The 27,106-nt window shown below is 38.4% G+C and overlaps 1 protein-coding gene across 5 annotated transcripts in view; it reads left to right on the forward strand.

The window, feature by feature from the left end:
• The window catches only part of ST7 (suppression of tumorigenicity 7), a 314,490-nt gene that overhangs the window by 136,752 nt on the left and 150,632 nt on the right, over nucleotides 1-27,106 (forward strand). The gene's annotated exons all lie outside the window — the stretch shown is intronic.

Below are 27,106 nucleotides of genomic sequence, written 5' to 3' on the forward strand. Positions count from 1 at the left end.
GAGGCAAACCCATAAACTGTGTATAATAATAATGATAATAATTATTGTTACTATTACTATTTATACTGCTGCTGGTATATATTATTCACTCTGAATAATTAAACTCCATGAAAACCTAATTTGGACCTATTATGGGCTAGTTTATAAGAGTCATTTAACATGCTTACAGGAGTATAAAGCAGAGTTTTTGGATTCCTAAATGTGACTTCTCTCTGGCTGGAGGACAGTGCTTAAGGATCTTGAATAAACTGTTGTCCTAGCCAAACACAGTCATAAATGTACATTTTGCACTTCTACCATTCTAACGATTTTATAGAAAATGAGACAATATTTATAAATTACTCAGAGTTCTGAATAAGAAATACTTATACTAAAGGGGGGATGGGGTGTGTGTGTGTGTGTGTGTGTGTGTGTGTGCGCGCGTGCGCGCACGCATATTGGATTAACTAAATCCTGAACTGGTCCCTACCAATTCTAAGGTACCTAATTCTAAGGTTGATAATCTAGAAATAAAAAATCTACTTTCAGTTTTACCACAGTTTTATAAGATATTTTCTGCATCTTTGTTTTCTTTTTTTCTGCATCTTTGTTTCATAATTGATTTTTAAAATGGGACCTTCTGGAATTCTCTAATTATGCGTGTTTCTAAGGAAGATGAGAAGAAATTTAGGTATAGAAATCTCCTGCAATTTATGGAGCAACTGTTCCAGAAAACCCTAAAGATGAGAGGATGAGTGTATTGCTCCAGCTCTTTTCCCATTGGCTCAGGCCTCACCCTACCAGACAGGCCTGGGTGCAAGAGATGATATGCAGCAGAGGAGTTCACAGAAGCATACCTTTCCATCCCTTACTTTTTTAAAGTATATTTTAGTGATTATGCTACTACAGTTGCTACATTTTTTTCTGTCCTTTTATTCCCCTCCACCCTGCACCCCCCACCACCCACCAGCATTCCCCTGCTCCCCTGCCCCCCGCCCCAGCTTAGTTCATGTCCGTGGGTTATACATATAAATTCTTTGGCTTCTCCATTTCCCACACTATTATTCACCTCCCCCTGTGTATTTTGTACCTACCATTTATGCTTCTTATTCCCTGTACCTTTTCCTTCATTCTTACCCCTTCCCCTCCCCTCTGATCTCCACTTCTGTGATTCTGTTGCTGTTCTAGTTGTTTGCTTAGTTTGTTTTTGTTTTTTAGGTTCAGTTGTTGATAGTTGTGATTTTGTTATCATTTTACTGTTCATAGTTTCTCATCCCTTTAACATTTCATATAATCAGGGCTTGGTGATAATGAGCTCCTTTAACTTGACCTTGTCTGGGAAGCACTTTATCTGCCCTTCCATTCTAAATGACAGCTTTGCTGGATAGAATAATCTTGGATGTGGGTCCTTGTCTTTCATGACTTTGAATACTTCTTCCCAGCCCCTTCTTGCCTGCAAGGGTTCTTTTCAGAAATCAGCTGAAAGTCTTATGGGAACTCCTTGGTGTAGTCTTTGTAGGTAACTGTCTCCTTTTCTCTTGCTGCTTTTAAGATTCTCTCCTTATCTTTAATCTTGGGTAATGTAATTATGAGATGCCTTGGCGTGCGCTTCCTTGGGTCCAACTTCTTTGGGACTCTCTGACCTTCCTGGACTTCCTGGAAGTCTATTTCTTTGGCCAGATTGGGGAAGTACTCGGTTATTTTTTCAAATAAGTTTTCAATTTCTTGCTCTTCCTCTTTTCCTATGATTCGGATGTTGGAACATTTAAAGTTGTCCCAGAGGTTCCTAAGCCTCTCCGCAAGTTTTTGAATTCTTGTTTCTTCTGTTCTGGTTGAATGTTTATCTCCTCCTCCTGCTCCAAATCATTGATTTGCATCCCGGTTTTCTTCCTCTCACTGTTGGTTCCCTGTATATTTTTCTTTATTTCACTTTGCATAGCCTTCACGTTTTCTTCCATTTTGCAACCATGCTCAACCATTTCTGTGAGCATCCTGATTACCAGTGTTTTGAACTGTGTATCTGATAAGTTGGCTATTTCTTCATCACTTTGTTGTATTTTTTCTGGAGTTTTGATCTGTTCTTTCATTTAGGCCATATTTCTTTGTCTCGTAGCTCCTGTTACATTGTAAGGGGCAGAGCCTTAGATGTTCACCATGGGAGGCAACCTGCTCTCTGCGTTTTGGTCCTGTATGTAGGGGAGGGGTCTGAGAGGGAACAATGCTGCTTGCTCAGCTCTCCCCTGGCTTTCAGTCACTTCCCCCACTACCCACAAGCAAATTGAGCCCTTCTGGTGCTGATTCCCAGGTGGGCGGGTTTGTGTATGCTCTGGGACCCTCTGGGTCTCTCCAACGAACTCTCCTGTGAGGCTGGGAGTTTCTTCCACTGCTGCATTCCCCACATTTTTTAACAGCCGGAGGTTTTCTTTTCCTGCACTGGAACCATGGGTTGCACGGTCTGTCTTACTCCCCAGCTGTTCTTCCCAGTTTATCTGCAGGCAACTGTGGGACTGCTCAGACCGCTTGTGGCCACTTTGCTGCGCATCCTCTTTGCCCCTGCTGCCTGTGTCTGTCCCTACTACAGGTCTGGATGAATGTTCTTTAATTCTTTGGTTGTCAGATTTCCATATATTTCTATTTTCTGACAGTCTGTTAATTTTTTGTTTTTAAATTTGCTGTTGTCCTTCTTTTGGTTGTGCAAGGAAGCAAAGTGTATCTTGAAACTTAAGTTACATAAACAATGCTGCTTAAAGCTCGGGATGAGGTTTAGAAATTATTATCCAGCTGTTAAAAGCTGGATATCAACTACAATATTAACAAGATAGACACTCTGCATCAGGGTCATTCCTGCTATTATAAAGCTTGAAAAAGAATGGAAGAAAAAAGGAGTCATGGTTGTACAGATGCCTTTATGGGTGATAAAGTTTGAATTAGCATATGCAGGGCAGTCTAAGACAATTAATGTCCACTGTGTAACAATTAATTGAATTCTTTTGTAGTGTTTCATTTGCCTATAATTAGCTCTAGCTAAGCAGTCCAGTCATGTTGCCAGCCCACTGCAACACTGAAGGATGGTAATAGTTCTTGGTGGGGTGTGTGGGGGTGGCATTGCTGTGTGCAGACTATGCATATTAAGTCAGTCTGGCTTGCTAAATGGCTTTGCTTCGATGGCTTGGAAACTATGTTTTAGGTTTTTGAATAAATCTGTGCTACCCACTTACACAGCTATAAATGCTCTGAAATAAACAAATCCATATGAGACTTTGTGATTGTAGCACTGCAAACATTAAAAACCATTCACTACTCATGTACCATCTTTCTAAAACTGGGATTTACATACCTATAAACATATATAACCTTTCATATTTAGTTCTCCTAGAAAATTTCTTAGTAAAAATAGGAGAGTTTTGTTGTTGCTGTTATTGTTGCTGCCATTAATCAACTTATCCTCAATACCTCATTTTAAACTAAAATAAACCAAAATATGCTTTAAAAAGTGTCTTTAAATTTCTGCTTTAGAAACAGTCTTCCTAAATGAAGCAAGAAATAGCATTGGTTGTTTTTAAAACTATATATATTATTTATGAGTCTGTATCTATTTTGCTTGTTAATAAATAGAGAGCAGGGTGTCAGCTCTGAGGAGGGGCAGTTGGGAGATGGAGGGATTGAGCTAAAAAGAAAAGTAACTCATGGGCATGGACAATAGTGTGGTGATGAGAGTGAGGCAAGGAGTGGAGGTGAAAGAGGGTATGGGGGATAAATGGTATTCGAAAAACTACAATAAAAAATGAACTTAAAAATAAATAAAAAAACTATATATACTTTTATTGATTACCAGGATAATACATGTGTGTATAAAAAATTTAAGACTATAGAGAATGTCAAGATTATAAGAAAAAAGTTTCATTAATTCCATCCTCTAAAGATGGTTTTCTAGTTTTCTAGTTTGTAATAGCATAATAACTCCATTAGAAAGAATGAAAGTAACAAGATAACTTGGATTCACAACTTTATGGTTTCTAGTCGTATATTATGCTTTGAAAATATTTCCTCCCTCTTATTAAACAAACAACACATATAGTAAAAAATTTCAAGTTTATAGTAAAGCAAAAAAAAAAAAAAAAAATCGCAGAATTCTACCATGCAGAACATTTGTATTTTTCTCCATTTCTTTCTATGTTAAGAAACTGTACATATTGTTTATATGCCTACACAGCACATGTATTGTCTATGATTTTTTTTAAACAGGTGTCAAATTATACAGTTACATAATATGCTTTTTAAACTAAAATGTGATTATTTTTCCATGTCACATATGGTGTGATTTTTAATGCTGCATACTATTTCTATTATAATGATATGTAATATTTAACCATTTCTCTTACTGGATGTTTAAGTGAGGCTTTTTTTGCTTTTAAAAATATGTTTGTAAATATATATTGCTGAGTATCCTTGAAGATAAATATGTGCAGAAATTCATTATTTTTTCCATTGGATAAATTCATAGATATGTATTGATTTTTAAAAAACAACAATAGTGTGTTCAGTTCATGTGTACAGATTTCTGGGATTGACAAGTGGATAAGCAAGATCTCATCACGTTTTTAGAATGAATTTAGTAAGTAAATTAGATGATTCCAAATTAAAGGCTTTTACTTTATATAGATAATCCTCTAGGTTTAAATATTCTGAGTTTAAGTATTCAGATCCTGTGGTTGAGTGTATAATCACTGCATTTGTGTAAGGGAAGCTCATTGTGCATGTTTTAATACCATCCATGCTTTGTCTCTGAGTTTTATATCCATTGAATATATGGAACTGTGTATGTCACACCAAAATCCAAATCCAAAGTGAAAAACAGTCGAATTCAAGTTTTATAGGATACTTAGTAACAACTGTAGCTTGATTTTCTTGGAGAGAAACGATATGATGACTTCCCATACTTTAAATTTCTTTCTTATTTTATAGACCTCATGCTGAAAGAAAATAAATTATTTTATTTTAAAATAAGAGAAATAATTATCATAACTTGAAAATGTAAAAGGGTACTATTTCAGGTGTTCATTAAAAAAATTATATGATTAGAATAATTTTGTGAATGTAGTAACAGCTATTACAAAGAGCTTATATTAGATAGCCAACAGAGCCCTAGGAGCTTCTTTCTGTTCTTGTTAATCCCTCCTTAAATCCAGAATGATAAGGTATTTATGTCAGTGCTGAGTGCTTTGGTTTTAAATGCTCCTCAGATTATTATTTTCAATGTTTTGGATCCAGAAAAGTGTTTGGACATCTTACTTAGTCTACAATCAGCTAGACTTCCTTTGTTTACTAAAATTTTCGTGACAAACTGTTTCAGGTACAATTTGGCATAACATGTAAGAGAAGTTTTAATAGTTTTATCCATCTTCTTACTGTCATAGTTTCTCTAAGGCATAAAGACTTTCACAATTTATGACCAATCAGCACTCTGTACCTTCAAGTAGTTTCTATTTAGCTTGATTTTACTTTTATAATTTAGGTTTGTGAGATGGAAACGAGGAATTCAGATGTAAAGTTTTGAGGAATGGTGGCATTATTTGAGTACTGGTTATTTGAGTACTGATTATTTACCCGCAGCATATGAAGGGGCAAATAGTTACAATATTTAAATATATGCTTCTCAAACAGGTTTATGACTCCCCTGGAGTACATACTTAAATTTCTCCTGCCATTAGTGGAACATTAGTAGAAAATACCAGAGAGGCAATGATTTTATTTAATGTAAACAAGGGGTCAGCGAACTGTTTCTATAAAGAGCCAAATAATACATTTCCAGCTTTGTAGGCCACAGAGTTTCCGTCAAACTGTTCATCTCTGCTGTTATAGCATGAAAGCAGCCATAGACAATATGTAAACTAATAAGCATGGCAGTGTTCAATGAAACTTTATTTACTAACACAGACAGCAGACTGGATTTTGCTTGGGAGCTGTAGTTTGCTGACCCCTGAGTTGCCCATCTCTGAAGTAGATGTGTTAGTGGTGAAACAGCAGCAGAACATTACTGACGATTGGACCTTGGTTCAGGAACCCTGGTACTTAAGTTCTGTCTAAGAAAGAATTCAGAGCCAAGACTCAAATAGTTTATTTATAAAGTCACAGGGGTAGAGGAAGTGAGCTGTGGAAGAAGTGAGCCGGTTGGGCTACTTGGGTTCAGGAAGCAAGTTACCGAGGCAAAAGAAGGCCCTTAGAACCCAGGAGAAAGAAAGCAAGGATATACATGCCTGGGGTAAGGAGAGGTGGGAAGGTGTGGGAGTGGCCCAGAGAGGGAGTCACCCTAGGGAAAGCAGAGAGTAGGGAAAGGTGCAGGCATGCTTGAGAGAGAGCTACACTGGGGCCTCTGTCCTGAGGTATTTTTATCTCCTCTCTAAAGGCAGGGACCTTAGGGGAGGTCCCAGGGTAGTCTCGATAGAATATTCATCAGCTTTTCCAGGTGTGTCCTTTCAGGGTTATAGTCTCTACTGATTGGTTGGCACTAGGGGATGAAGTCGTTAGTTATTTCAGTTGGTTCTGATGTTAGCAATGGTGTTGCCCTGCCTGGCCTTGCTGATTTTCTAGGTCTGGGGTTGAAACGCAACTGAGGTCTAGATCCTTTCTCTGATTTGACCAAAACTCTGTCTTAGTGGTCAACAGACTCAAGGTTTTGTTTATTTTATGGGGCCAGAACCTCATTGTTCTGAGGGCTTAATGCTTAAGGGAATGGTCCTCAAGGGCTTGTATGGGAGTTGTATGAGGCTATTCTCTGGCCTCCTTGTTCCTCCTCGAAGGAGGTCTACCACATGACCAGTGACATGCTAGGGGAGGAAAGGTCAGGGTGGAGTCCAAACCACATGACCAGTGATATGAAAGGTTAAGGGTTTAAACCACATGACCAGCAACATGCTAGGGGAGGAAAGGTCACTGTGGGGGCGAGGTCCTTGTTTTCCCAGTTTTGCCCATTGCTAGGTGTCTGGGGCTTTCTGCTTTGGTGATATTCCATGCCTGGCCTATTGTTCCTGCTGTGCTCATGCCTGTTTAACTGTCTACTGCAGATGGTCTGGTGTGTTGGTTAAAGTAATCACTTACTCTGCTTATACCATACATACTTAGTAACAGGACATATTTCAGCATGATTAAAAAAGGTGGGAATTGATCAAATTTATTGAACATCTTCTATTTTTCCTCTATGTTAATAAGAACCGTGGAGGAATCAGAACAAGTATAGGAATGGAGCAGTGCCCAGTCCTTAGGGAATTAAGATCATTATATATAAAATTATTAGCAAACAATATGTAACAATAAAGGATTATATGGTTTATAGTTTATATGTTATCTATGGTTATATAACATTATATATTGACTTCTTTATTTTATTTATATATTTAATGAGGTGTACTCCCCTGACCTTTAAGAAAGAAGAAAGTAAACATATATTTGTGTCTGCTTTGTGTCTCAGCATAGAAATGAGGCCAGGTGTGGAGATTTCCTTGTGAGCATATGGAGGCAGCACTGTAAGGCAAGTTGCTGATTGCTAGCTTCCTGACCTTGGTTCCTCCCACCATCTTCTCTATATTAAACAACAACAACAATAATAATAAAGGAAGCTCAAGAGTTATTTGAGCTTATATATAGAGGATATAGACATTTGGTAAACTATCACAGACATCTCAGTATTTGAGTTCTAGATTCTAAATTCACTGGCATAAATGATACATTCTGCTCTAACACTAATAAGTAATAGTTTAGGCACAAAATAAGGAATCTGGAGATTTTGCTAGTACCTAGAAATATGACCTAAGGAATGATACTTAACTATCTTTGGGTATTCTTTTCTTCATCTGTTTTTAGTCTTGCCTTTGTTAGTGATCTTTAAGCTGGAGCCTATCAGCTGCCATGAGTTAGAGAGATGACCAAGGTAAGCAGGGTAGGGAATGGGTTAGACTGAGCTGAGAGGTGGTAGCAAGGAAACAGGTTCAAGGGTGTGTGTGATAAGCGAGGCAAGAGAAAGGAGGATGGGACCAATGAGGGCCGTGTGATGGAAAGGAATGATCTGACTAGAGACTTCGTGAGTCTGCTGTGGGATTCATTTAGTGGAAGATGTCCTTAGAACAGTGATAAAGAACTCAGGTTTCAGAGCCAGTTGTGCCTGAATTTACATCCTGGGTCTTTTACTTTCTAGCTATGTGACTTTGGACAAGTGACTTAAGTCATTTAATCCTCACTATTCTAATCTGTAAAAATGAGCAGAATAATAACAATTAGCTCATGAAGTTGTGAAAATTAACATAGACAATGAATATGAAGCATTTAACCCATTGCTGGGAGTCTTATAAAGGTCTCATAAATGTTTATTGCCATTGTTATTATTATTTGCCAGAGAAAATTAAGTTTCAGTGCCATTGAAAATTTTCAGCCATTTAAAAATTGTAATTACAGGTTTTGGGAGCCAGACATGCTCTATTTTTTGATAAAAAATATTTGGAGCAAATTAAACTTAGGCTGTCATTTTTTCTGTTTTGTGGTTGTAGAACGCCTGTTCTGTGTAGTTTGGGTGTGTTCATGTATGTAGTGTTTAAGTTAGTCATGGGATTTATTCCTAAGGAAGTCAGAGGAAATAAGAGAGAAGTACATAGAAGTTGTGCACAAGAGAAAGAAGAAAGGAAGGCAGAAAACACCAAAAGGAAAAAAAGTAGGCACCAAGTCACTAGTGCTCTGTGACAGAAAGGGAATTTATACTATTTCGTACTAGACTGATGTAGATAGTTTAGAGTATTTTTAACCACAGTACTCTGCAAACAGAATTTTTTTTCTGAATATTTCATTTGAGCTAGATTCCTTGCCTGCCTGTTCTGAGAAATTGTTTGATTTTCTCTGCAAATGTTAATTTGTCTCATGTTATATTCCCATCATTTCTAAATCTGCTTTTGTCTGTGATGAAGTCTGAGAAGTAGCTCATTTTAATGGTTTCTATGTTTTGTGGCTGTTTGTTTTGCATTCTTCAGGAGACACTTAAACTCTTATCCTTCTCATGTAATTACATGCCTCTCCACGTATTCTTCCTTCTGTTAGTGAATAGTATTTATAGTTTGTGTGTGTGTGTGCCTCTGCTTGCTATAACTTTTGCTGTGAAGCTCAGCATATTCATTCTTCTTCCTTTTTTTTTTTATCCTCACCCGAGGACATGCTTATTGACTTTAGAGAGTGGTGAAGGGAGAGAAAGAGAAAGGCACAGAAACATCAATGTGAAAGAGAAACATCAATCAGTTGCCCCTTGTATGTGCCCTGACCTAGGACTGAATCCACAACCCAGATATATGCCCTGACTAGGAACTGAGCCCACAACCTATCAGTCTACGGGACAGCGTTCCAACCAACTGAGCCACACTGGCTGGGGTTGTAGTCGTTTCTTCTTGTTTTGTTTTCTGCATGTCATCAAATACTCCTGGAGTGTCCCACTCTCTGGATCAAAGACAACTTGAAGGTAGCAACGCGCATTTCAGTAAATTTTACTTTTTAGTAAATTTTATATGGTGGTTTTCCATTTCCCTCAGTAATGTTTTTCTCCCAGGCCCTCAACTTTTTTAACAGAAAGTATTTTGTTAAAATTTTGGAAATAAAATAAAACTCATGAAATTAAAAGAAAACCTAGGGAAAATTGCATCAAATATAACAGATAAAAGGTTAACATACTAAAGGAAAGAGCTTTATAAATCTGCGACCTTCCGGTGGAGCTATAAGCAAATGACATGAACCAATAGTTTCCCAAAGAATAAAAACTAGAGAAAATAAACATGAAAAAGTTTTAACTAGTAATAACAAAATTTACTTTCTCCCTTCCTCTTTCTCCCTTTCACTTCCTCCCACTTTCCCTCCTTCCTAATTTGGTAAAGATTAACAATACATAATAAGTTGATGGGGCAGGGGCTCTCAAACACTGCCAACGTGGAAAGTGGCACAACCATTTCTGGAAAGAAATTTGACAATATGAATTGAGACTTTAATATGTTTGTCCTTTAGCCTATTAATATTCCTTTTAGGAATCCATTCTAAGGAAGTCATTACAGATGCTATCAAAACATTATGTACAAGGATAATAACTCATTTCTAATAGCACTGGAAACATAAAAATCTGTAGAAACAACCTAAATTTCCAATGACGAGTGGTTACATAAATTATAAAAAACTTCAGCGGGAATATTATGCATATTAAAATCATGTTCTCAAAGAATGTTTAATAACATTGGAAAATGTTCCATTTAATTTACTTTATATAAACACTATAATTTATATAAAGAAGGATGAATGGTGTCTAAAAAGAATCAGAGAAAAGAGCCATATCTTTCAATATCCATATTTATGTCCTGACCATTAAAGCCTGCGGCTTCTTTCTGTGTCAGATATCTGACCTTGGATTTTATGTTGACCACATAAAAAAAGGTAAGAGAAATGAACCAGATACACAATGAGATAGAATACTTTATGAGATAGAATAAGATAGAATAGAATGCAACAGTCTGTGCAGACATCATCCTTCATTGCTAATGATAGCCCTGAAGGAGAGTCATACTCCTTTAACAGGAGGTTTGTGGTAATGAATAGCTCAGTTAATCAGCCACGTTCCCCCTTCAGCTCCAGCTCAGGAGGAAGTCATTGCAGGGCCTGCCTGCCTTAGAGTTTGGGGCAGCCCCTTGCTCTCAGATCCTGTAGAGCCTAGTCACAGGGCCAGTCCCTATAGCAAGCACCAGATTGCCATTTCAAAAGAGACAGTGAACATTGGAAACCTCGATCAGCAAATCCAAAACTTGGGAGGTTCTCTGTTTTGTCTCCCTGAATGTGGTGTCAGTTACACAAAAGAAATGTATATATATCCCAAGGGGAAAGAACATGGGATCCGGCAGAGCTCTGTTCAGTCAATGTTCAGACCTTAATAGCTGCATGTCTTTGGGTGTATCATTTAACTTCAACAAGCCTCAGTTTCATCCTCATAAAATGGGGCTAATGTAGCTAACTTTGCAGGGCTGTGGTGGGAACAAATGATTAAAAATACACGCCAAACACCTAAAACAGTGCCTGACACATTCTAGCACTTAGTAGGTGGTCAGTAGATATTAGCCTTTCTTTCCACAATGTGTGTTTGTTGAACGGAAAACATGTATTTAAAAGTATGGCCTGATAAGACCCCCTCCCCCCTTTTTTGTCTCCACACCAATGGTATTGGTCATTTTGCAGATTACAATATGACTTCTATTGAAGGTGGCATTTTTGCAAATCACTTAACTGTATTTCTTACTGAGTAATCATCTAATACTTCTTTCTGCTTTAGTCTCTGTATCTGTCAGTTTGCATGATTTTATCTTAGCAATTATTCCTAAGAAAAATGTAGCCTGTGTTGTCATCAGCAGTGCTAGTGGGCTGGTTTTTTCCTTCTGGCAGTGTGCGGAGAGAAGAATGATTTAATTTTTGTTATATATTTTTTAGAATGTTTTGGAAAAACCTTAAAAATTAATCCACTTTTGTATTTTAAAATGGGGTTGTAATGTGATGGTTGGCCTTTCAGTGGTAATATGCATTTGTAAAAGGTGCTTTTGAGTTTGTGGCCCAGGATTTCTTGGTATGAGGTTCACTGACTCATTCAGACCCAGGACTGTGGTCTCCTTAACCTTGGGTTTTAACCAACTGCTGATCTATCTGGCAGTAAACTGCCTGGACTATAAAGATCTGTGCATTGCATTAGGCAATTGCTAATTAAAAACATGCAAATTATTTCTTTCTTTTTCTTTCCTTCTTTCTTTTTTCCTCCCTCCCTCCCTCCCTCCCTCTCTCTCTTTCTCTCTCTCTCTTTCTCTATTTCCCTCCCTCCCTCCCTCCCTCCCTTCCTTCCTTTTTTGTAGGTATAAAGATGTTCCTTTTTTTTATTCTTTTTTTTTACATTACAGATGAATGAGTCATTCATAGAGGGACTTGACAATGTCTGGAAACTGTTTGAGATAGAATTGATTGGAAGGGAGAAAAGGGCCATCCACAGGGGTTGGGAGCATTTGTATTGGGGACAACATAGGGCATTGGGAGTTTATTTGCATCTTCTAATAGATTTTTTAAAAAGTATCTTAACAATATTTGAAAATACCAGTGCCCCAGTTCCCATTAACTCACATGTATATAGATGTTACTTAAAGCCAGGTGCATTTGTGATTTACCACTTATAATTTGCTGCCAGCCCTGGACCTGAGGAGATAATTTCAGGTGTCCTCTGGAGTAGTAACCTGTCATTTGATGCAAATATAAAGCCAAATCTAGTTACTGAAATTGAAAATAATGAATGCTTACTTTGGACAACCAGGCAGTTAGAGCACCTGACTATTAAAATATTATTGGCCTGTCTAGTGGATTCCCCTGTGGCTTGTTATCTCTTTGAGTTATGCACCCTTTTCCAGAGGGAAAAACACAGTTTTCAGCACACCTTTATGGGGCAGCTTTTCATTCAGAAGGGAAGTTACCCATTGAACTGTTGGAGAATGTAATGAAAAGAAATAGCTAACTTAAAAATCCAATTTGAATTTTTCTACCCCATGGCCTCTTGTTGCTTCTCTGGCCAAAACTATTATCTTCCTTTGAGGCAAACATTTTAGCTGTAAGGTCGCAGAGGTTTTCAAAGCAGAACAACTAAGTTAATAGAAAGTACAAAATTCAGAATAAACAGGATAGGAAGTAGATTTATTTTTATTTTGTCATTTAATCCCAGCTGATAAAATAGGAATATACATAGGTGTAACTGTCAGGTTCAAAATCCTGTCAAATAAAGCACTTCATTCTGTTTTAGTCATTCTTTTAGGAGAGCTGATCTTGTTACAATAAAATAAAGGTTTGAGTTTTATTCCTAATTCACAAACTAACTCATATGGTGCTCTTTATATTTTCTTTTAACTGAAGTCACACTTAATGATAAACTCTCATCTCTTTCCCGCCAGACTTCCTGTAGAAGTAGCCTGTGCTTGCCTCCGTAATTTCCTTACCACTCACTGTCTCTAATCACTTGCAGTTTGACTTTGGCCCCACTTAACCAATTTCTCCAGACTCTCACCCTTTTTGTCACATTGTTAAGAGCTACATCCTGTTGAATTTACCTCTGCAACATATGATATGCCCACATTCCCTGCCTAATGGTATTACAGGAGCTCCCCTCTGAGATGACTCCCAAAACTGTACATTTTACACACTACTTCATCACTACTAAGCAGATCTGTCTGGGTCACGTCTCTGTTCATGAATGGTGGGTATCTTCTCACTATTTGCCACATGAAGTCTGAGTATATTGACCTGGCATTTGAGCCAGGGTTCTCTCCCCCTGCTTCTCCTCATCTGCCTTGCACACCAACTTAATTCCTTTGTGTGTGCTGTAATGTCAGTGTGGAATCCATATGATCTCTTTTCTCTTCTCCAATCTCATACTCAAAGCTTATCCTTCTTTCAGAGCACAGAAGGACATATCATTCATTGAGATTCTCTGATCCTTCTATTTGGAAATAATATTTTCTTCCTTTATATTTTATCTATACCTCTCTTCTGATATGTTTCATATTCTGTCTTGTGTTATTTGTGTGGGCATCTTATTTTCCCTTCTCAAGGGGAGGGTCAGTCTCATCTTTTTATTTTTCAACTCCAGGGTCTGGTTGAAAGTCTTGTACTTTTTATAAGCTAAGTACATTTGGATAAATGAATGAATGAGCTGATATTAATAAGTAGAGAGCATTTACTGGAAAATGTTTTAGGATATGGGTGGTTATTCCATTACTCTTGTTACTTACCGGTATTATTCTTACCTTTCTTCATTATTTCCATGCATTTTAAGATTTAACAATTATCTGTTCAAGCAGCTGATTGCCACAAGTATTTGGAACACTTTTAGGTACTTATCTCTATTCTGTCCCATTAGGTAATGAATTGCTACATTCAACTTTGCAAGCCTTCTAAAGCTCCTGAATTTTTTTTAAGAACTTCTGGTAAAGGAGAGGTAAATGAGAAGTTGGTGACCAAATTCTCCTCAAGATGATGGAGAAGCACAAGCACATTTTGCATGGCTGATGCAGTAAGGAGCCTCTTAGAGCACCAGTGTGAACATGAACCACTGAGAGTGTTCTTTTACAACACTGATTATAACCATCCTATAGAATTATTTATTACAGCTCACTGTAGTGGTACCTGACTTTTGTAGAACTCAGCAATTCAGTCATTTCAATTCCCCAAAATATCAAGCTCTAAGAGAAAAAAAAAAAGCCAGGGTACATAGCACATACAGATGAAAAGAGTTACCAGTGGGAGACCAAAGGTCTTATTTTACATAGTTTAATGCACATCTTCAGGGCTCTACTTAGCAGCTTTCTCATTCTGTCCCAGAACAAGCCCAAGGCCGAGTTAGAAGTACAAACTCTGTATTTCCAGAGCAACACTCCGAATTGTAATTTTTTCCATGTCTGCCTCTTCCACAAAACCCAGAGCTCTTTTAGTGCAAGAACTATGTATTGCACATCTTTGCATCCCAGCATTTTACATAGCCTGGCATATATTAAACACAAATATTTATTAAATGACCAAAGTTGGTTACCTGCCTTTGAAGTAGCCATAGATTTTTAAGTAGCATGTTACAAAGAAAGAGAGAGAGCAGCTTGAAGCAGGCACACAATAACCCCAAATAATAATTAATACCTGATAGCATGTCAGGTGACAAAAATAGTAAGATAAAGACTCAAAAAATACTTTAGTCTAGAATCACTTCATTTTGGCTGCAAAATGCATAGAATACTTGGAGTTTCTGAAAACATTGATGCATGTTTGCGTAGTAGTATAGTTCATTTTGATGACTTAGAGCCATCAATTAAAGATTGAAATATTCCCAGGATATCTGTTTAAAGATACAGTCAAGTATGGAATGCCTTTTGGAAGATTTCTCTGTAAGATTTCTTTAAAAAGAAAAGTGTTTTGGTATTTAATAGGATAAGCCTTTAAGTATCCCAAATGAATGATTTGTGAGGGTTCTATAACCAAGATCTTGCTGTGTGAGGGTAACATGAGTATGTCTGGGATTGTCTTGATTTTATCAATGAATGGCAGTCATTCAGTCTAGCTAATGAAAATCTCACACTGTACAAGTGTTCTGAGTATAGAAACACAACCATACACACTCCTCAGAAGACATGTTCCCAGTGATCAAAAACTTTCAGTTTTGTGAGATATAGGAAGTTTTTTTAAAATCAGAAATCCTGGGGAATGGTTGTTGCAGCTTTTATCACCTAGCATTCTGCTCTTATGTGTTCATCAAACATTGAGTACCTCTCTGGACCAGGCTTTGTGCTGGGTGCTGGGGGATTGAGGCACAGTGAGTGTTTGTAAGCTAGAGGTGCCCAAAGTCCAGGGTACCATTTCTCTACTAGGACTCCACTCCGTCTCTTTGCAGCATAACTATGAGGAAGGTGTTCTCTCATTAAAGATAGATATATTTTTTTTTTGCTTTCTGATGTTGAACAGTTCATGAGAAACAGAAAGATTCATAAAATGTTCTTCAACCCTAAATCAAAACATAGTTTTAATAGCTAAGAATGTAATCAGACTTTTACAAGCTTGTCTCCTGTTCTTGACCACAGTATAGTTCCCCATTATTAGCCTGCTTGTGTATAAAAGGGGACAGATAATCTGACATCTTGCTTCATTAGTCCTTGAGGATTACAGAGATTTTAAGTAATGGGCTTTGGACAGTTGGTCATGGCTCGACAGGTGGCTTTCCTCCAGCAAGGGTCAAGGAGCTGTGAAGACTAAATACTGCTTAAGTGTAGTTCTACAGATCACAGCTAAGAAAGAATGTGCTCAGCTCCACTCCTTGATGAGCCAGATGCCCAGTAAAGCAGAAACAGTATACCTGTGACATTGCCAAAGCAATGTCAACGGTATGGGAAAGAGTAGACAGAATGATTTATGACAGTTTCTTGCTATAGAAATAGCTCTGACAATACACATCTATGTCTCTCTTCCTCACAAGGATAAATGCCACAGGATTTTTCAAGGGGATTGTGATGCATAAAAGCTTAAGACCTTATAAGAAAGAGCCCAAGGAGACCAGGATGAAGGGCAAGGAGGGGGGAAGCAGAAGCAACAAATTAGGAAAAGTGTGCACGGCATGCTTTCAGTCTTCTGGTGAACTGATGCTATGTCCAGATGTAAAAATGAGAGTTTTTTTTAAACATGCAAATGTTGTATATTTAAAATGTGCCTAGAAAAACAAACAAACCAACACCATTCAGTGAAGTAAAATGAAGATACTTGATTTCCCTATTTAAAAAATGTTTTCTCAGCTTCTACTTTAATAATAGTGGATTTACAAACACAATCGCAGATCAGCATGTGGAATAACATGTCATGGCAGCAGAATTTGAAGGTGCATTTTATTTACAAAAGAAGCTCTTGGGGCAGATAGAGTTGACATGTCTTAACACCCTTTCTGGGCATACTGCAGAGTTGTCAGAGTTGTCAGATGTCCACACTTATTTTCACTCATGAATTATAAATGATTAGATCAGTTTTATATTGCTACATAACAAATGACTACAGATGTAGCAGCTTAAAACAACACACATTTATTATCTCATGATTTCTGTGGGTCAGGAAGAGAAGCACAGTTTAGCTGGTCTTTGGCCCTGGGTCACACCAGGATGTAATCATATCTGCAAGCTCACCGGAGGGAGAAGCTATTTCCAAGTTCATTCAGGCCATTCACAGAAATCACTGCTGCAGAACTGAGGGCTTCACTTTCATATTGGCTGTTGGCCAGAGGCTACTCTCAGCCCCTAGGGGCTTCTTGTCGTCCGTTGCCACATGGGCTTCTCAATATGGCCAGTTACTTAATTGAACTAACTAGGAAAATCTCTGCATGTCTGCTACCAAGATGGTATCTTACATATCATTGTGAGAAGCAAGTTACATGTTCCACCCACATTCAAGGGGAGAGAGTTGCATAAAGATATGAACCAGGAGATTGGTGGCACCTTGGGGTTTTGTCCTTCACAATGTCAAGTTCTATAATTTTAAAAGCTGTGCAATCTGGAAATCTGTCCAAAATTAGCATGCGTGTAAGCTGAACTTCTAAAAATATCTACTTTCACTCTTTTACTCTTTGGTAAATGAGGAAGGGCAGAAGTAGAGTTGCAGCCTTAATGGAAGCTGACAGGAAGGAAGAGAGGTTTAATAGGTTTGAAAGAACAATAAAGTGAAAGAAGAGAATATTCCCTATTCTCACCAGAAAAAATAGAAATGATGAATTAAACTATTCTAGTATGTTCCCTAATCCATTTCAGAAGTTCTGATGAAACAATTTGATAGAAGGTTCCTGACAGACTAACATGTGCCTTAACTGTGCTTTCTATAGACATGAGATACTATGTGTACTATCTGTAACTAAATCAGAAATGTTGCTTTACCTGAAATTAGCAACTTCCCAGTCTACAATGCAGTCTCTGTCTCAGGGACTGGAAGATATTGTGGCCTTGATTATTTGTCCCTTGCAAGGAAAACATTTACAAACCAGCATGCTTGGGTTACGGTTTTGAGGCTTTCATATAGCGTACATCTTATACCACAAGGACACTTGAAGAACACTAAGGATAGCCTATGGCTGAATTTATTGTTTCCACAGCATCTAATAAGGCAGAGATCAGAAATTTAGGAACATATGGTCAACTTTGGGAATTCAACAATTTCTTTGCCTCTTTTTTTAATAACATAATGATACATATAATGCAAACATAATTTATATAACAGACATAATATAAAGTATATAGTTATATCATTGATATATAATACATAATATGAACATAACAGGAAATAATGTAATTTAATCCTGTACACTAGTAACAGCTAATACTTATGAAGTGCCTTGTATAGGCCAGGCCCTGTTTTCAGCATTAAAACCAGTAGGTGCTCATAAGCTTACATGAGGAAACCAAGATTTAGAAATGTTGTTAACATGTCCAAGATCATGCAATTGATAAGGGAAAAGCTGTCATTTTAACCATGGTGATGTGAACTTGCATTTGTAACTTAAATTTTATTCTTTTTTTGCAATTTTTATATATATACATATTTTATTGATATATATATATATATACATGTTTTATTGATGCAATTAACAGTTGTCCCATTTTTTCTCCCCTTTATTCTCCTCCACACTGCACCCCTACTCCCACCAGCGTTTTTACTCTCCGTCCCCCTCTTTGTTCCTGTCCATGGGTTGTACATATAAATTCTTTGGCTTCTCCATGTCCTATACCATTCTTAAGCTCCTCCTGTCTATTTTGTACCTACCATTTATGCTTCTTATTCCCTGTACCTTTTCCTTCATTCTCACCCCTTCTCCTTCCCTCTGATCTCCACTTCTGTGATTCTGTTGCTGTTCTAGTTGTTTGCTTAGTTTGTTTTGTTTTTCAGGTTCAGTTGTTGATAGTTGTGAGTTTATTATCATTTTACTGTTCATAGTTTCTCATCTTCTTCTTTTTCGAAGTTAAGTCCCTTTAACATTTCATATAATAAGTAAGGTCTTGGTGATGATGTGCTCCTTTAACTTGACCTTATCTGGGAAGCACTTTATCTGCCCTTCCATTCTAAATGACAGCTTTGCTGGATAGAATAATCTTGGACATGGGTCCTTGTCTTTCATGACTTTGATACTTCTTCCCAGCCCCTTCTTGCCTGCAAGGGTTCTTTTCAGAAATCAGCTGAGAGTCTTACGGGAACTCCTTGGGTAACTGTCTCCTTTTCTCTTGCTGCTTTTAAGATTCTCTCCTTATCTTTAATCTTGGGTAATGTAATTATGAGATGCCTTGGCGTGTGCTTCCTTGGGTCCAACTTCTTTGGGACTCTCTGACCTTCCTGGACTTCCTGGAAGTCTATTTCTTTGGCCAGATTGGGGAAGTACTCGGTTATTTTTTCAAATAAGTTTTAAATTTCATGCTCTTCCTCTTCTCCTTCTGGCACCTCTATGATTCGGATGTTGGAACATTTAAAGTTGTCCCAGAGGTTCCTAAGCCTCTCCGCAAGTTTTTGAATTCTTGTTTCTTCTGTTCTTGTTGAATGTTTATCTCCTCCTCCTGCTCCAAATCATTGATTTGCGTCCCGGTTTTCTTCCCCTCACTGTTGGTTCCCTGTATGTTTTTCTTTATTTCACTTTGCATAGCCTTCACGTTTTCCTCCATTTTGCAACCATGCTCAACCATTTCTGTGAGCATCCTGATTACCAGTGTTTTGAACTGTGCATCTGAGAGGTTGGCCATCTCTTCATCGCTTAGCTCTATTTTTGGAGCTTTGATCTGTTCTTTCATTTGGGCCCTATTTCTTTGTCTCGGCGCATCTGTTACATTGGAAGTGGCAGAGCCTTGGGTATTTGCCAGGGCAGGGCAACCCAGGTCGCTGCACTGTGATGCTGTGTGTGAGGAAGGGGTCCGAGAGGGAACAATGCCGCTTGCTTGGCTCTCTGTCGGCTTTCAGTCACTTCCCCTGCTTCCCACAAGCAGATTGGGTCCTTCTGGTGCTGATTCCCTGGTCGGCAGGTTTGTGTACATTCTGGCACCCTGTGGGTCTCTCCAACGAACTCTCCTGTGAGACTGGGAGTTTCTCTCCCTACCGCATTCCCCAGAGTTTTATAGCCAGAGGTTTTGAGGCTTTCTTTTCTCACACTGGAGCCCAGGATCGCACGGTCTGTCTCGCTCCCTAGCTGTTCCTCACAGTTTATCCGCATGCAAATATGGAACTGCCTGGTCAGCGAGCCCTTGCCTTGCCCACCTGGTCCTCCAGCCGCTGCCTCGCTGCGTGTCCTCTCCACCCCGGCTGTTGGTCTCCACCCTTCCTACTGGTTTAGATGAATGTTTTTTTCTTTTCTCCGTGGTTGTCAGACTTCTATACAGTTTGATTTTCTGGCAGTTCTGGTTATTTTTTATTCTTAAATTTGTTGTTGTCCTCTTTTTGGTTGTGCGAGGAGGCGAAGTATATCTACCTATGCCTCCATCATGGCCAGAAGTCCAATTTCTTTTTCTTCTAAAATGGCTACCTTCAATTTCACCCTCAAGTTTAATACCTCCTTAGGCAACTGGAATCCAGTTAAAAGGGTCCTTCTTTTAACTGGCTCTTCATCTGCTTTGTAGAATATCCATGTTTAGCACAAGGACAAATGAGAGCACACGTGATTTACTCCTTAGGCTGTAGTCTGTAACACAGTGCTAGACACGTAGAAGGTGCTCAGTAAATGTTAGTACGGCTGCTATTACTCCTATTGTAATGTATATATTCAGCTCAGTCTTCTCTGTTTTCTGCAACTATTGTAATGTAAGATACCAAATCACTAAAGGAAGAGTAACATAAACATAAATAACAACAATATTATATATTATTTGATGAGGTCTGCTGTGTCAGGCAGTTTATCTACATTAATACATTCAGTTCTCACAACAGTCCTGCAATATAATCATTATTCATCTTATTTTACAGACAATGAAACAGCTTCAAAGGTACAGATTTTCACCTGTGTTGAAATAAATGTTACTTAGGTTTATTTAGTAAGAAAAGTAAGTAAACCAAAGTTCCTATTCCTTAAGCATTTTTTCTTGGGAGGGGTGGTTAGATTGCATTATTTCTCTGTAAAGAGTTTTGGAGAAGGCCAAACAGTAGCAAACATTTCATTTTTAGAAGTAAAATTTTGACCTGTTCTAATTTGCCTTATCTGAGACTAGGCATTTGTTATTAGTCAATCAATATTCCATGTATTTGTATACCAGGCACTTTAGGAAGTAATATCACACATCCCGTAGTAATTTCCCATTAGTGCCTCATTTCAGACATACAAGCCAGTAGCACCTGCACTGCTCTCCTCTTCCCTTCCACAGGCACCCTAAGGCCCCTGGGCTGCAGGTTCTGAGTGGAGTGCTCCACTGCTGTGCCTCCCACGGTTCCCTTGCAGCCACAGTAACTTCCTCTGGATAACTCCTGATTCATCATTCTATAAGTCTCAGATGGAATGCTTTTTCTTGGCAGAAATTTTTCTCGATCTCCTAATTCCTTTGGCTGCCCTTTGTCCTCATAACTCCTTAAGGTGACTTCTTTGATATTTGCTTCTTCACATACTTGCCTGTCTCAGCCATTAGATTGGGAGTCCCTTGGGGGCAGGGACAGTGCTCTATTTGCTGTGGTATCCCCAGCATCTGGCCCAGCAGGCACTCAGCTAATATGTCCTGAAATTACTAGAGAGAGTAGCTCGGGGCGGGGAAGGGAGGGTTGTATTATATTGTCTTCTCTCTTCTGTGATTCATAGAATTCACTTAATCTTTAACGCTTGTATCTGTCCCTCCTACGAAGTTTCCTTTTAGAGCCATACTCATTTCCTTCCTAATTGCTGATGAATTAAATGAGAAGACTGTGACAAGTTAAAATTCAGCATCTTCTGAATGCTGCATGATGCAGTCCCAGAGGCTGCCCTGGAATAACTGACTGGATATTCTTGACTATTCTTTGAGTAATGACCTCTTAGGAATGCCCTCCTATATCAAATGAAAAGCATTCTGATTTATTAGTTTTTGTCTCTGGGTTAAAATAAGACATTTGAAAAATTTCATGAGTTTATTGTTCACAAAACTAGATTAGCCTTTACCTGTTTGTTCCTGAATTTGTTTTGCCTAGCCCCAGCAGGTATGGAAGTTACATTGATGTCCCCGTATACTTCAGGAAAATCCAGTTGATATTTCAAAACACATGCCTCAATTTTTAAGTACTGGTTCAATTTTTAAGTACTTTATCTGGCCTCAAATGTTCTAAAAAATAATTGTTAGTGACCCTGGTAAAAATGCAAGATTCACCTTGGTTTTAAGGCAGTCTGACCTGCAGTGTGCAGCCCTAATGAAATGGGGAAATGTTTAACTAGATTCTATCCTATTTCAGGGTGGCTTCCTGCCTTTCTGCCCTGGGGCAGCATACACCAATGATACGATCACGGTGGATTTATTTTTAAAGGTCACATGTAAAAATAAGTCCAGTATTAAACACATTCGTTATTTATAGCATCCTTTCCTTTTCTAGTGAAAGGCTACTATTTTCTTTTTGTTATTTTGTTCCATAATACTTTCATCAGTATCCCCTTGTGGACACTTGTTATTCCATGAGCTGAACTTTGAGGGCAGGACAACTGGTGTTCACATCATTGCTCAGCCTTCAGCTGTGATGTAGGATGAACAGTAATATTGACCTTAGCATGTATGGAGTTGAACTCAAAATTAAATTCTCTAATATGTGAAAGTGCTTTTGTTATGAACATTAAATAATAGGGAAATAGATTGAAGTTGCTAGTACTAAGCATTGATATTATGCCCAGAATTGCCAAATGCCGTGTCTTAATGATTTTAGCCAGAATATCCAGTAAGACTTAAAGATTAGTAGATTCCTAAAAGAGCACCTTCCACTCTCTAAATATTTCTGTGTTTGCTTTTCTCTTTATTTGTGTCTCTGTTTCTTTTAATGCCCACCATTATCTCTCCCAACTCTAGTCATCTTTCTGTAACTGGACAGAATAGAGAAGTATGTTCTAATTATTAATTACTATTGATATACATTCTTAATTAAATAAAACCAAATGAGTAAAATGTTTACTTTGATTTCTTTAAAACACTCAATTTTTTTTCCACTTATCAATTAATTCTTAATTATTAGCGGATCAGTAAACCAGTGATTTTTAGTAGAAAAGCTTTCCCCTCCACTGCTTTATGCTTTGTTTCTGGGTAGTTAACAGCAGGGCTACTAATGCATTTTTAATTCAGGCAAACTTTTGTCCATCTTTTAGAAGTGTAGATTTCATAGAACTAGTTATATGTTCAGTTTGTCCTTAGAAACATACTGAAAAGTATATGGCACAGATACAAATGTTCATAATTACAGAATAACAAATACTGTTTTGGTGACTTTTTTTAAATAATGGAAAATGTGGGATCATTTATAATGTAAGAGAGGAATTTTGAGAATTTTTGGCACCTCAGAATCAGACCGGCAGTTACTAGCTCTAGGTTTGTAACTAGGGTTGATTTTTTTTTTTTTTCCTTCTTAGAAATCTGCCTCCTTCCACAAACTGTTGAGTGGGAAATAACAAATCACTACATTTTTGGTTTTTTTACAATGACCAAGCAAAGTCACCTCAGCTGTGCCTATTTTTGTCTTAGGTAGCTCTAGGCTGACCTCTTTCTTCCATACCTCTCTCTACCGCCCAGAAAGCATCCTCTTAGTCAAGTCATCGACTACTGACTGAGCACATTTTGTTAGTCCAGACTCTTGTGATTACAAATGACAGACCACAAGTCAATTTTATTTTAAGAGGGATACAGGGAGAGGAGGGTTTATTAAGAGGATGCACAGCAGCCAGGAAAGATGGATCAGTATGTACTCTTCCACATCTGCATCTTTGCAAAGGGTTCATAGCTCAAGCTTCTTCCCTCCTCAACTAATGTGACTGCTTAGAAAGGCTGTGCTGTTTGCTCAACACCTCAAAGCAGGCCCCTTCATTTGCTCACATTGTCCTTTCATCCCTCCTCCTGCCTGCTTTTTCTGGTTAAAGCCTACTTATTCTCGTGGACCTCTTCCCAGACCCCCAGCCTGAGGTGCATCGTTTTTATGTGTTTTCATCAAATTCTGTACACAGGAACTGTATATACATTTATTCAAGTTTATAGTAATTGCTTACTGTCAGTATCCCAGCTAGACTGTGGCCTTGTGGAAGTGGAAACTGTGTCTGATTCGTGTTTCCATTCTTTTTCCATGGTCTCATTCACAAACAGAGGGTAAACTGAATGAGCCTGGGATCTCTATTCATAGTAGTGACTTTGCTTTCTGGGGCTGAGCTCAAGATGGGTGCCAAAGCCTTTTCCCTTAATGACGCTACAATCCTGCTTCTAATATCCTTCATTATAAAACTGGTCTAGATATGATCTCATTCCACAAACAAATTCAATAAACAAATGTGAATATGTGCCTTTGGTTCATTGTTGTTTTGATAATAGTCAAAGTTTTGTGCAATATCTGTATAGAAATGATAATGACTAAACTATATTTATAAAATATATAACCTATTTATTTTATTCTTCAATTGCAGTTGATAGTCAATATTATTTTAAAGTAGTTTTAGGTGTACAGCATCATGGTTTTGTCACAGGGCAAAATGGGATTTGGCCTCCTTCTGCTGTACACTACCATAGAACCGAGATTTGTGGGGAAGGAAACAGTCTTTTATTAACAGGGTGCCCAATTTGAGGGAGCTGAAATCACCGCTGCTCCAAGCCATTTTCTTGTGCAAACCATAGAAATTCCCTTATTCCCAAAAGACTGAAATGCAGATCCATACCCAGAGACCCCCTGCCTCCATTCTTATCTGCCCTTATGGAGTCCAAGGCTGCTACACAAATGAGTCTTCCTCCTAGCTCTAGGCTCTTTCTCTGGAGCACTCACTTGTGGGCCAGCATCTCCATTGCCTCACCACAGCTTTCTCCCCTTCCTGGGTTTGGTCAAGCTGCCAGAACACTGTGGCCAGTCATGCTAGGGGCTCAGTCCACTGGGCCCTGGCATAGAAGCCTGCTCGTGCCTTGGGGCCAGCAAACATTGTGGCTTGCCCATCTGTGTGCTGCTCTAAGGGTGAGAGAGTGGGAGCAGACCAGAACCCATGCCATGTGGCGTAGGGCTGCAGCGTCCCATCCGAGCCTGCTGCTGGTGAGTTACGTGTCCCATGTGAGTCTGCTTCACTGTGTGAACAGGACAAAGCCATGAACAGGGTCTGGTGTCCCATGGCCCACTGCTGATGGGTGCACATCCTGCACAAGGGACTCAGCCTCCGCAGGCTAGCTCCTAACTGTGCAAAGAGGGAAGTGCTCCTTTGCGCCCTCTGTTTGAAATCTTTCCCTCAAAATTCTATGCATTGTGGGTGTGTCTAAATTCCCAGCCATTTCCAGGCAAATACCTACCATGAGTGTCAGCCCACACTGTAAAGTGGCCCCTCTTCTGGCAGCCATTATCCAGACACAGGTGGGAGGGCTTTCTAGCTGCACATGGGCACTGTGTCTCTGCCCAGGGCAGGGTATCACCTTGTTACACATGTGTTGTGGCCTTTTCCAGGCCCCACAGCCCACACAGGCCCTGTGCAAGTGATGTTACAAGGTGCGTTAGTTGTTTACTGTTGCCTCCAGGGTATGGAATCATATCCCAGCTCTGGTTTTGAACCTGGTCTGCTTTTGTCACTTTTCACCCCTCTCTGGGTTCTCTCCCTTCTCTAGTAAGGGAGGCTCTTTCACCAGCTGCTATTTTAATCTGTCATCTTGGAGTTTCTGCCAACCTCTCCCTTTTCTGGAGGGAGTAGCCTCTCCAGCCTGATAAGGGTTTCTCTCTACCTCCCCCAGTGATCTGGCCAGACCTCCCTCTTACAGTTAGATAATTATATAATTTACAAAGTGATCTCCCTGAAATTCAAGTACCTACATGGGACCACATACGTAGTTATTACAATAGTGTTGAATATATTCCCTAGGCTGTACTTTACATCCCCATGACTATTTTGTAACTAGCAACTTGTACTTTGAGTCCCTTCACCTTTTTCAGCCAGTTTCCCAGCCCCCTTCCCATCTAGCAATCATTGGTTTGCTCTCTCTCTCTATTGGTCTATTTCTGTTTTGTTCATTTATTTTGTTCTTTAGATTGTACATATAAATGAAATCATATGGTATTTGTCTTTCTCTGACTTTTATTACTTAGCATAATATCTTATAGGTCCAGTCATGTTGTTGCAACTGGTAAGATTTCATTCTTTCTAATGGCTAATATTCTTGTATATATATGTACTTCATCTTCTTTATCCACTTGTCTTTTGATGAGGACTTGGGTTGCTTCCACATCTTGGCTGTTCTAAATAACACAGCAATGAACATAGGGGTACATGTATCTTTTCAAATTAGTGTTTGGATTTCTTCAGATATATACCAAGAAGTGGAATTACTGGGTCATAAGGGAGTTGTATTTTGATGTTTTTGAGAAATCTCCATACTGTTTTCCGTAGTGGCTATACCGAAAGTGCATTAGGGTTCCCTTTTGCCCACATCCTGGCCAACATGTGGTTTGTTGATTTATTAATGATAGTCATTCTAACAGGTGTGAGGTACTATCTCACCGTAGTTTGAATTTGCGTTTCTCTGACAATCAGTGACATTGAGCATGTTTTCATATGTCTATTGACCATCTGTATGTCCTCTTTGGAAAAATGTCTATTAAGGTCCTCTGCCTACTTTTAGGTTGGGTTGTTTGGGTTTTGTTTGTGTGTGTGTGTGTGTGTGTGTGTTGAGATTTATAAGTTTTTAATAAATTTTGGATATTAACCCCTTAGCAGATGTATCATCAACAAAGGTCTTTTTCCATTCAGTAGGTTAACTTCTGTTATTTGATGGTTTCCTTTGCTTGCAAAAACTTTTTGTTTGATATAGTCCCATTTGTTTATTTTTATTTTGTTTCCCTTGCCCAAGAAGATATATCAGAAAAAAAATATTAGTAAGAGAAATTTCAAAAGTTTTTTTGCCTGTTTTCTTCTAGGATTTTAATGGTTTCAGGTCTTACATAAAAGTCTTTAATCCATATTGAGCTTAATCTTGCGTATGGTATACGAAGGTGGTCTAGTTTCATTTTTTTCATGTATCTGTCCAAATTTCCCAACACCATTTATTGAATCCACTGTCTTTACTCCATTGTATGTTCTTGCTTCCTTCATTAAGCAAACCTTTCTTAATGGGCAACTAGATCAACGTTGTAGTTGATATGGAGAGAGTGCCAGGAACCAGTAAGGAAAATTCCTGGTAATGAACATTGGTTTTAGTGGTTTATTTTTCATCTCTCTCTCTTTTTTTTCATTGAATCCAATTATTTTGATGACTGTATTAGTAAACTGGGAAAAATTTACTAATATGTGCTAACTTCTGTCAGTTTGTTCTTTCTTTTTAGGTATAATCTTTCATAACTGTTGAATGTAGTTATTTTCCATTTGTTCTAAGGTTGAAATACTGCTGTTGTTCCATCA

Source organism: Pteronotus mesoamericanus, unplaced genomic scaffold (assembly GCF_021234165.1).
Source record: "Pteronotus mesoamericanus isolate MK-2021 breed Mesoamerican mustached bat unplaced genomic scaffold, CSHL_Meso_final scaffold_85, whole genome shotgun sequence".
Classification (NCBI taxonomy): domain Eukaryota; kingdom Metazoa; phylum Chordata; class Mammalia; order Chiroptera; family Mormoopidae; genus Pteronotus; species Pteronotus mesoamericanus.